The sequence below is a fragment of the Crocodylus siamensis genome, chromosome 1 (genome assembly GCF_052110815.1).
Source record: "Crocodylus siamensis isolate JL-2025a chromosome 1, ASM5211081v1, whole genome shotgun sequence".
Lineage (NCBI taxonomy): Eukaryota > Metazoa > Chordata > Crocodylia > Crocodylidae > Crocodylus > Crocodylus siamensis.
This window is the reverse complement of record NC_143395.1, coordinates 425559516-425569224: the sequence shown is the minus strand read 5'-3', so window position 1 is coordinate 425569224 and position 9709 is coordinate 425559516. Positions and strand designations below refer to the sequence as shown.

The following is a 9709-nucleotide window of genomic DNA, read 5'->3' as shown; positions in this document are numbered from 1 at the left end:
GATATCTAGCCTAAATCTCCCCTCTGCCAGCTTGTGACCGTTATTCCTGGTCACTCCTGGCAGTGCTCGGGGGAACAGGGACTCCCCCAGTGCCTGCTGGTCCTCTCTGACTAGTCTGTAACAGGCCACAAGATCCCCCTCAGCCTTCTCTTGTGGAGGCTGAACAGGTTCAGGTTCCGTCGCCTCTCCTCGTAGGGCCTGCCCTGCTGCCCCTGATCATACGAGTGGCCTCCTCTGGACCCTCTCCGTGCTGTCCACATCCCTCCTGAAGTGCGGCGCCCAGAACTGGATGCAGTCCTCCAGCTGCGGCCTGACCAGTGCCGCATAGAGGGGGAGGATCACCTCCTTGGACCTGCTCGAGATGCATCTGTGGATGCAGGGCAAGGTGCGGTTGGCCTTCCTGACCGCGTCCCCACACTGCCAGCCCATGTTCATCTTGGAGTCAATGATGACCCCCAGATCCTTTTCTGCTTCTGTACTGATGAGAAGGGAGTTCCCCAGCCTGTAGTGGTTCTTCCTCCCCAGGTGCAGCACCTTGCACTTGTCTGTGTTGAAACCCATCCTGCCCACCCCTGTAACCTGACTAGGTTTGATTGCAGCCTATTCCTTCCTTTCAGTCTGCCCACATCCCCCCACATCTTAGTGTCATCAGCTAATTTGAACAGGTGCTTTTAACCCCCTCGTCCAAGTCACTGATGAAGATGTTGAACAGTGCGGGCCCGAGGACCGAGCCCTGGGGGACCCCACTGCCCACACCCCTCCAGGTTGAGAAGAACCCATCCACTACCACCCTCTGGGTGCGGCCCTCCAGCCAGTTGGCGACCTATTTGGCTGTGTGCGTTCGACACCACAGTCTCCCAATGATATGGCTCAGAGCAATCCCAGCATGGGTACAGGGCTCTGGAGGCTGGGCTCAAGGCTCTGGGAGCTCAAGTAGTTTTTTCCTCAATCCTCCCAGTCATGGGTCACAGGCCCTGGCGGGAAAGGTGCATCAGTGAGGTGAACAGAAGACTCCAGAGCTGGTGCCATCACGAGGGGTTTAGCTTCTTTGACCACAACCCCGACTTCAGTGAGAGAGGTAGTGAATTGTTGGGAAGAGATGTTCTCCACTTCACCTGGAAAGGGAAGAAAATATTTTTGGCCAAAATGGCTGATGTACTCGACAGGACTTTAAACTAAGATTGCTGGGAGACAGGTGGTCAATTTACAGTTTTGGCCAAGTCATGCCAATCACAGTAGCAACAGCTTATGTAGCTCAAGGGAACCTACTCTGAGAACAGACCAAGGAAAGATCATATCCCATCACACAAGGAATCCTAGGGCTTCCCATGACAGATTCTACTGTCTGTAAAGAAATGCCAGGAGCTTGGGCAACAAGCAAGAGGAACTGGCCCTTCTCTTGTGCAATACAGATTATGACCTCATAGGGATATGGGAGACCTGGTGGGACTCCACCTATGATTGGTCTGTTGGTATACAAGTCTATACCCTGTACAGGAGAGGCCATGTTGGGAAGAGGGGTAGGGGTGTAGCTCTCTATGTCAAGGAGCAGTACACCTCCCTACAAACCAGGTTCACTAACCATGAAGGGCGCGTCAAGACGCTCTGGGTCAAAATACGGGAAGAGCATGGGGAGGGGGATGTAACTGTAGAAGTCTACTACAGACCTCCCAACCAAGAAGAAGAACTGGCTTGAGAATTCAATAGGCAACTGGCTGAGGCCGCACGCTCCTGATGTATGATTGTCATGGGGGACTTGAACTTCACTGACATCCTCTGGGAAGAGCACATGGCCAAATCTGATTGGTCGCGTAGCTTTCTCACCTGCGTCAACTAGGGGAGAGGCACTGCTGGATTTGGTTCTGGTCAGAGGTGGTGATCTGGTGAGAAATCTGAGGATCAAGGGGAAGCTTTGGTGACAGGGACCATGAACTGATCACCTTCTCCATTCAATGCAGGGTGGGCAAATCCCTCAGTAAAAAGAAGTCCTCAACTTTGGGAAGGCGGACTTTCACAAACTCGGAAGACTGGTCAGTCAGGCACTAATGGACCATGGCCCTTTGGGAAGAGGAGTCCATTAGGAATGGTTGCTCCTTAAGAACTCAATCCTAGAAGTGCAAGGAAAGTCCAACCCGTCCCACAGGAAATGCAGTCAGTGGGCAGGAAAGCCCCCTTAGCTAAACAGGGAACTCTTGGACCTCCTGAAACTTAAACAGAAGCGTACACCACATGGAAAATGGGAATTTCACCAAGGAGGACTACTCAGCACTTGCGCAAACCTGTAGAAAGCGGTTCAGAAAAGCCAAGGCAGAAACTGAGCTCAGACTAGCCATCAGAATCAAGGACAACAAAAAGTCCTTCTTCAGATATGTGGGAAGTTGGAAAAAGGCAACATCTGACCTCAGTTGGGGAGCAGGAGCAGAGGGAGCAGGGCCCATGTGTGCCATCAGGTTGGTCTGACAGGATCTGCCTCTAATGAACCCGTGCTGGTTGCCCCTAAGCATAACCTCCCACGCTGGCCCCTCATGGACATGCACCAGGATAATTCTCTTAAAAAGCTTACTCAGGATCAAGGTAAGACTGACTGGCCTATAGTTTCCCGGGTCCACCTTCCTCCCTTTTTTGAAGGCGGGAACCACATTGGCCTCTTCCAGTCCTCTGGCCCCACACCAGAGCACCACGAGTGCTCGTACAGCCGTGCCGGGGGTCCCGCAATGACCTCGGCCAGTTCCCTCAGCACTCGGGGGTGGAGATTGTCCGGACCAGTTGATTTGAACACGTCCAGTCCCGCCAGACATTCCCTGACTAGATTCTCGCTGACCCTGGGCCTGGGTGCGCCTCCCCGGGGGCGTGCGGGGGGCCCGGTGGGGGGGCCGATCCGGTCCCTGCTCAGGAAAATGGAGGCTAAGAAGTCATTAAATATGTTGGCTTTGTCATCTGATGTGACAACTAGATTTCCTACCGTGTCCTGCAGGGGCCCCACGTTACCCGGTACCTTCTTTTTACCCCCTACATATTTAAAAAAGGACTTCTTGTTGTCCTTGATCCAGGTCGCGAGTCCCAGTTCCATCTCCACCTTGGCCTCCCTGACCCCCCCTGCAGCCCCCAGCAACCGCAGTGTAGTCCTCCCTGGGGATGGCCCCTCCCTGCCATTGGGGGTGCGCCTCCCTTTTAGCTAGGAGACATTCCCGGATACTTTTGGTGAGCCGTAGGGGCTTTTGCGCCTTCCTGCTCCCTTTGATCCTTGTTGGGATTACCTTCCTTTGGGCTTGGAGGATCGTCTCCTTAAGGAGCAACCACTCTCCTTGGACACCTGGCTCCCCTCCCCTCCGGGACCTCAGCGCCTCCCCGACTAGTCTCCTTAGCTCATTGAAGTCTGCCCTCCTGAAATCTAGGGCTGCTGCCTTGCTGCAGGCCTCTGCCACCTTGCACTGGATGGTGAATCCCAGCAGGCGATGATCGCTGTCGCCCAGGGGGTCGAGCACCCGCAGCCCCCGCACAAGGTCGTCACCCATGGCCAGCGCCAGGTCCAACAAGGCATCTCCCCCGGTGGGGCTGGGCACCTCCTGGGTTAGATGGAGGTCCTGCATTTGGGCTAGGGACCTATGTGAGCAGTCAGACCTGGCTGACTGCTCCTCCCAGATGTCCGGGAAGTCCAGGGCACCCATGATGACCACGTCCTTTGACCTAATGACCTCCGTGAGCTGACTTAAGAATACCCAGTCTAGCTCCTCCCCGTGGTCGGGGGGTCTGTAGTAGATCCCCACCATTAAGTCTCTTTCCCTGTGATTGCCTTTTATTCTAACCCAGAGCACTTCCGTGTGCCCTCCTCTGACTCTGTGCTACCTGGTGAGGATGTATTTTCCTCCTTAATGCAGAGTGCCACACCCCCGCCTTTCCTCCCTGTCCTGTCCCTCCTGTCCAGCCCATAGCCCTTGATATTCACCCCCCAGCCGTGCGTTGGTTCCCACCATGTTTCAGTGGTCCCCACTATGTCCGGGTTGGTGTCAGCTAGCAGGAGGGTGAGTTCCTCCATCTTGTTCCCCATACTACAAGCGCTTGTGTAGAGGCATTTGAGGCCTCCTGTGGATGTGTGCACTGACCCCCTACTCTCAGCATCGCCCTGGCCCCTGTTGCTTACTTGGGTATTTGTTCCACTCGTCGGTCTCGGCTGGGCTGTTCTTGTGGGTGCTGCTTGGTTTCGCAGTCCAAGGCTTCCTCCACCCTCGCCTTCCCCTTCCCCCGACGAGCCTAGTTTAAAGCCTGCCAGAGGAGATCTGCCAACCTAGAAGAAAACATGTGCTTATCTTTGGGGGAAAGGTGGAGCCCATCCCATCCCAGCATGTCTCTCATCGTGATGTGCGGGTCATTGTCGAAGAAGCTGAAGCCCACCTCGAGACACGGTTCTCGAAGCCGCCAGTCAGTCTCTCCGATGCATGTTGCGTGCCGTCTTCCACGTCCGCTCGCTGGTAGGACAGAAAAGAAAACCACCGGTGCCCCCGTCTCCCTCAGCACGCCCCCGGAGCATTGTAGTCTGCCATCAGGTGATCAGGGCTTCTCCTGGCTGCATCATTGGTACCCACATGGATTAGGACCATGGGCCATAGTAATTAGTGGGCTGGATCATGGCCTGGATCATCCCCGTCACGTCGTGAATCTTTGCTCCGGGCCGGCTGTAGACCTCGCGTGCCGAGGGGTCCTGGCGACAGATGGGGCCTCCGTACCTCTCAGGGTGGAGTTGCCTATGATGATCACACGATGCTTTCTCCTCCGGGACTGCTTAGCTCCTTCGGCCTGTTCGGATCATGGAGAGAATGGAGCTGCCTCCTCTCCCTCTCCTCCAGTGTCGCCAGGGCCTCGTACTGTTCTCCAGCCAGACCGGAGGAGCTGGTGCTGCCGTGTTATGGGCAGCCCTGGGTCTGGCGGTGACCGTCTGCCATTCTGCAGTGGGGGCACCTCCCGGGATGCTTCGTCCTTGGGTGCGTGACCCTGCAGGGAAAGGAAATAGCTGTCAGTTTCTTCCTCTGCCTCCCTGATCCCCCTCAGCCTGCTGACCTCCTCCTGGAGCTCCCTCACCCGCACCTCCAGGGCCCTAAGGCGGGCGCCTGCAGGACAGGTGAGGGGGTCCCCAATCCCTGCCCCCCCAGGCCTTGCTAGGCAACCCCCACAGGCCAGGAGGTTGGGGGACACAAGCCCCCCCGTGGGCTTTGTCTGGGTGGAGGCCTCAGACAAGCCCCAGGTAGGCTGTACCCCTGGGCAGAGGCCCTGGCAGCACTCCCCATCGACACCGTTGTAGGTGTTGCTTCTTGTTTTTAGCTTAGTGTGGTGCCTTCTCCCTGTTCTGGCAGGAGTCTCCCTCTCTCTCTCTCTCTCTTTCTTTCAAACTATCAATATCATGTCTGTCTGATCAAAGCTGTGTTTGTACCATAACATGTAGACAATAAACTTGCCCAAAACTTTGCCAGTTCCTTAAGACACAACTGGTGTTTCATAGATTTCATAGACATCAGGGCTGGAAGGGACCTCGGGAGATCATCGAGTCCAGCCCCCTGCCCAAAGGGCAGGAAGTCAGCTGGGGTCATAGGATCCCAGCAAGGTAAGCATCCAATTCACTCTTGAAGGTGTTCAGTGTAGGTGCTTGAACCACCTCCGCTGGCAGACTGTTCCAGCCCTTGGGGGCTCGGACAGGAAAGAAATTCTTCCTTATGTCCAGCCTGAAACGGTCTTGCAGGAGTTTGTGACCGTTCGACCTCGTCATCCCTTGGGGCGCTCTGGTGAACAGACGTTCCCCCAGATCCTGGTGGTCACCCCTGATAAACTTGTAGGTGGCCATCAGATCCCCCCTGAGCCTGCGCTTTTCCAGGCTAAAGAGTCCCATGGCTCTCAGCCTGTCATCGTAAGATCTGTTTTCCTGACCTCTGATCATGCGCGTGGCTCTCCTCTGGACTCTCTCAAGCTTCTCCACATCCTTTTTGAATTGTGGAGCCCAAAACTGGACGCAGCACTCCAGCTGCGGCCTCGCCAAGGCCGAGTACAAGGGGAGAATGACGTCCCGGGATTTGCTCGAGAAGCATCTATGGATGCACGCCAGCATTTTGGTCGCTTTACTAGCCGCAGCATCGCATTGGAGGCTCATGTTCATCTTGTGGTCAATGATGACCCCCAAGTCTTTTTCTTCTGTAGTGCTAACCAACGTAGCACTGCCGAGCCTATAAGGAAGCTGCAGGTTTTTCCTCCCAAGGTGGAGAACCTTGCATTTTTCAGTGTTAAACACCATCAGGTTCTCGTCTGCCCATTTGCTGAGCTTGTCCAGGTCAGCCTGGATCACCCGCCTATCTTCTGGCGTGGATGCTTTGCCCCAAAGTTTGGTGTCATCGGCGAACTTGGCCAGTCCACTCCTGACTCCAATGTCCACATCGTTAATGAAGATGTTGAACAGTATGGGTCCAAGGACAGAGCCTTGGGGGACCCCACTGGTCACAGGGCACCACGATGAGTGACTGCCATCAATCACAACCCTCTGGGTCCGACCACGAAGCCAATTTCCCAGCCAGCGGATCGTGGTGGAGCCAAGGCCACAACCGGCCAGTTTGGCCAAGAGGTGATCATGGGATACCAGATCAAAAGCTTTTTTGAAGTCAACATATATGACATCAATCTCTTCTCCCTTGTCCAGGTGATAGGTCACCTGGTCATAGAAGGAAATGAGATTGGTCAAACAAGACCTACCCGCAACAAACCCGTGCTGGCTGTCCCTTAGGATGTTAGCCTGGGCCAGTCCCTCAAGGATGGGCTCCTTAATGTTGGGATCTCCTGGCTATGACTTTCTGACAGAACCACAGCTGCAGATATTTCACCACTGAAAACACATCAGCATCACTCAGCAAGGATGGCAACACCACCAGGTATAAGAGTGGTAGTTCTGGTGCTAACTTACTTTCTTCCAACAAGGCAACCAGGTCCTAATAATAGTGCTCATACAGCTGAGTCACAGGGCATGTCTACATATACAATAAAGCCATTTTCCTGGTGCACATTAAATTTAATACCTCCAATATGAGTTTTATTTTATGCAGTGTTAAACACAGAGAACAACTTGGAAGAAATATTGGGCTTCTGAAAGCCTGCCTTTGCCCCCCACCCCCTATCCACCCTGTGTGAAATTCTTATTCAGCATTAAAGTGACCCAGATTAAACTTTAGGAGTGAGTTCATCTCGAGCAAAGGGATGTCACCTTCCCTGGGAAGAAAACAGTTCACACATGTGGTTTCGTGCAATTTAACAGATTTGTTTTGCATGCATGATGACAGCTCTATAGGACTAATTGTCCTAGTTATCCCAGCAAGCCATGGCTGCTGTTCATGTGCACTCCTCCCCACTCCTGGGGCAACACCAAACAGTGGATGCACCAGGGTACAGCCTTCCTGTTTCCTGTTCAGGGCTCTTTGGCCTGCTCCAGGTGCAGAAGTGGGATTCCTGGGGCCCAGCTTTCCTCCTGCCTCTGACCAAGTAACAAGCATAAGCCCTCCCCTCCTTGGTGACATGGATGGGTGGGACTTATCTCTTCTCTGAGGCTTGTCCGTGCTGTTCTGCCTGTGCCCGACACCTGGAGGCAACACATACCAAAGCTAGGCAGTTCGGGCTCCAGAGCAACTATGCCAGTTCTGGTTTTGGATGTGGTAAGGATGGTGTAAATGGGTCGTTGGAGCCCCACAAAGAGCTCAGATGAGTGAGATCCCACAAGATACCTACAGAGATGATCTCCCAGAAGAACATCAAGATGCGGCAGATGAGCGGGAACAACCAACCAGTCACGCAGGTGATGCTTGTCTTATGAGCTCACCTGACATCACCAGGGGATAAACTACTAGGCAAAAGAAGTCCAAAGCCCTATAATACCTACCTGCAAAAGAAGGTCTTGTGGTTTCCAGGTCCCCCTGGCACTATGGGCATGGAGCATTTCTAAGAGTGACCTCAGGTGGAGGGGAGAGCCACAGCTCACCTGGCAGCAGGTCCTCTGACCTTGAGATTTTCCCACAGTCCTCATTAGCACAGACCCAGTTCTCCACCTCTCTTTGCTGGATCTTGGAGATTAAGGCAGGTGTGGGACCTTGATATCCTGTTTCAGGCAGTAATTAAAGAGGGTTAGTGACTGGGTACTGGATGCAGAATAACCAACGGGGACTTGGGGAATGGATCCAATGAACTCAAGGTTTCTACTAGTGGCTTCATGGACAAGGCAGGACGGGCATTTAGGAAGGAGAAGGTACCGTGGAGAGAAGCCTTTGACAGAGAAGGCTTCTGTTTGTTTTCAAGGTACCAAAAGGAAGAGATATTGGACACACTTATGGATGCATAACATTTATCTTATCAGTGAAATTCCAGGAAAGGGAGGGGAAATGAGCTTATTCTCAGTGAAGGTTTAAAGTACGGATTGTGGCAGTGAAAAGCATCCATGACAGGTGGCTGAGAGTGAGACTTTTCTTCTGAGAAGGAGATAATTCAACATCACCAGGGCACAGGAAAGGATGATTTTAGAATAACTGTAGCTGCAATTAAGCAATCCTATCCAATGAGACGATCATCCCAGGAGGGGGAAGAGTTCACAGGTTGGCAAATACTGCAGGGTTTAACACAAAGTTCCTGGGAGTCATGGATATGGGCCAAGGAAAGCAGAAGGACACACGTTTCACAGCATGTAAAAGGCCAGAATGTAGACATGGTCTATGTGGTCTTTGTTGAGATACAGAAAGCATGTGAGCTCGTCCCTAAGGAAATCCTCTGGGAGAAGGGGAGGCAAAAGAAAGTATAAGACAAGCAAACTGACCTAGGAAAAGGTAATTCCCTCAATCCTGCACACAAGCCAGAATCACAGAAATTTCCAGTTGGAAGAGACCCCAGGTGGTCACATTTTGTCCACCCCCCTGCTCAAAGCAGGACCAGCCCCAACTACATCTTCTCAGCTGAGGCTTTGTCCAGCCGTGCTTTGAAAACCTCCAAGGATGGAGGTTTCACCACCTCCCTGGGGAGCCTGTTCCAGTGCTTCACTGCCCTCCTAGTGAGAAAATTCTTCCTTATCTCTAACTTAAACTTCCTTCCTCCAACTTGAGCCTGTTACTCTCCGTTCTGTCGTCGGCCATCACCGAGAACAGTCCAGCTGCCCCTGCAGAAGCAGCAGGGAGCTGCCTCCCCCACTGCTGCTGCCTGCTCAGGTGGGGAGAGGCCAGCTCCTGGCTCCCCCCAGCCCTGCCAATGCTCCCAGCCAAGACCTGCAACCCCCCAGGCCTGCCCGAGGGGCCCCCAGCCCCTGCAAGTCCCACTTACCTCAGGCTCCAGGAGCAAAGAGTGAAGCTGAGCTGAGCGGAGCTGTGGCTGACTGCGAGGCTCAGGCCCTGCCTTTCCCCTCCTCCTTCCCCTCCAGGGAGGGCTGGGGGTTTCCCGCCCTGTTGGCAAAACAGCTCTGGCAGGCTGGAGCTTAACCCGCCTGCAGAGCACTTTGCAGAAGCAGGGAATGCATACGTTTCTCTGCTAAAAGGAGAAATCCTCGTTTTCGCTAATAAAAAAGGAAAATCCATGGTTTTCTCTATTTTTCCTTGGGAAATGGAAAACCCAGATCCCTGCTTATAAGTCATGTCCCTCAGCCCCTGAACCATTTTGCCCTCCCTTGGACCCTCCCTAATGTGTCCACATCCTTTTTGGAGTGGGGGAT

At 53.6% G+C, this 9709-nt stretch overlaps 1 long non-coding RNA gene across 1 annotated transcript; it reads right to left on the bottom strand.

Annotated features, from left to right (window-relative positions):
• Positions 1-6: 6 nt before the first annotated feature.
• LOC149875755 (uncharacterized) lies at positions 7-9403 on the bottom strand. Its single transcript, XR_016439759.1, has 4 exons — positions 9325-9403; positions 4393-4989; positions 4142-4285; positions 7-1115 (listed from the first exon to the last, which is right to left on the bottom strand). It is a non-coding gene; the product is annotated as an uncharacterized LOC149875755 (long non-coding RNA).
• Positions 9404-9709: the final 306 nt, after the last annotated feature.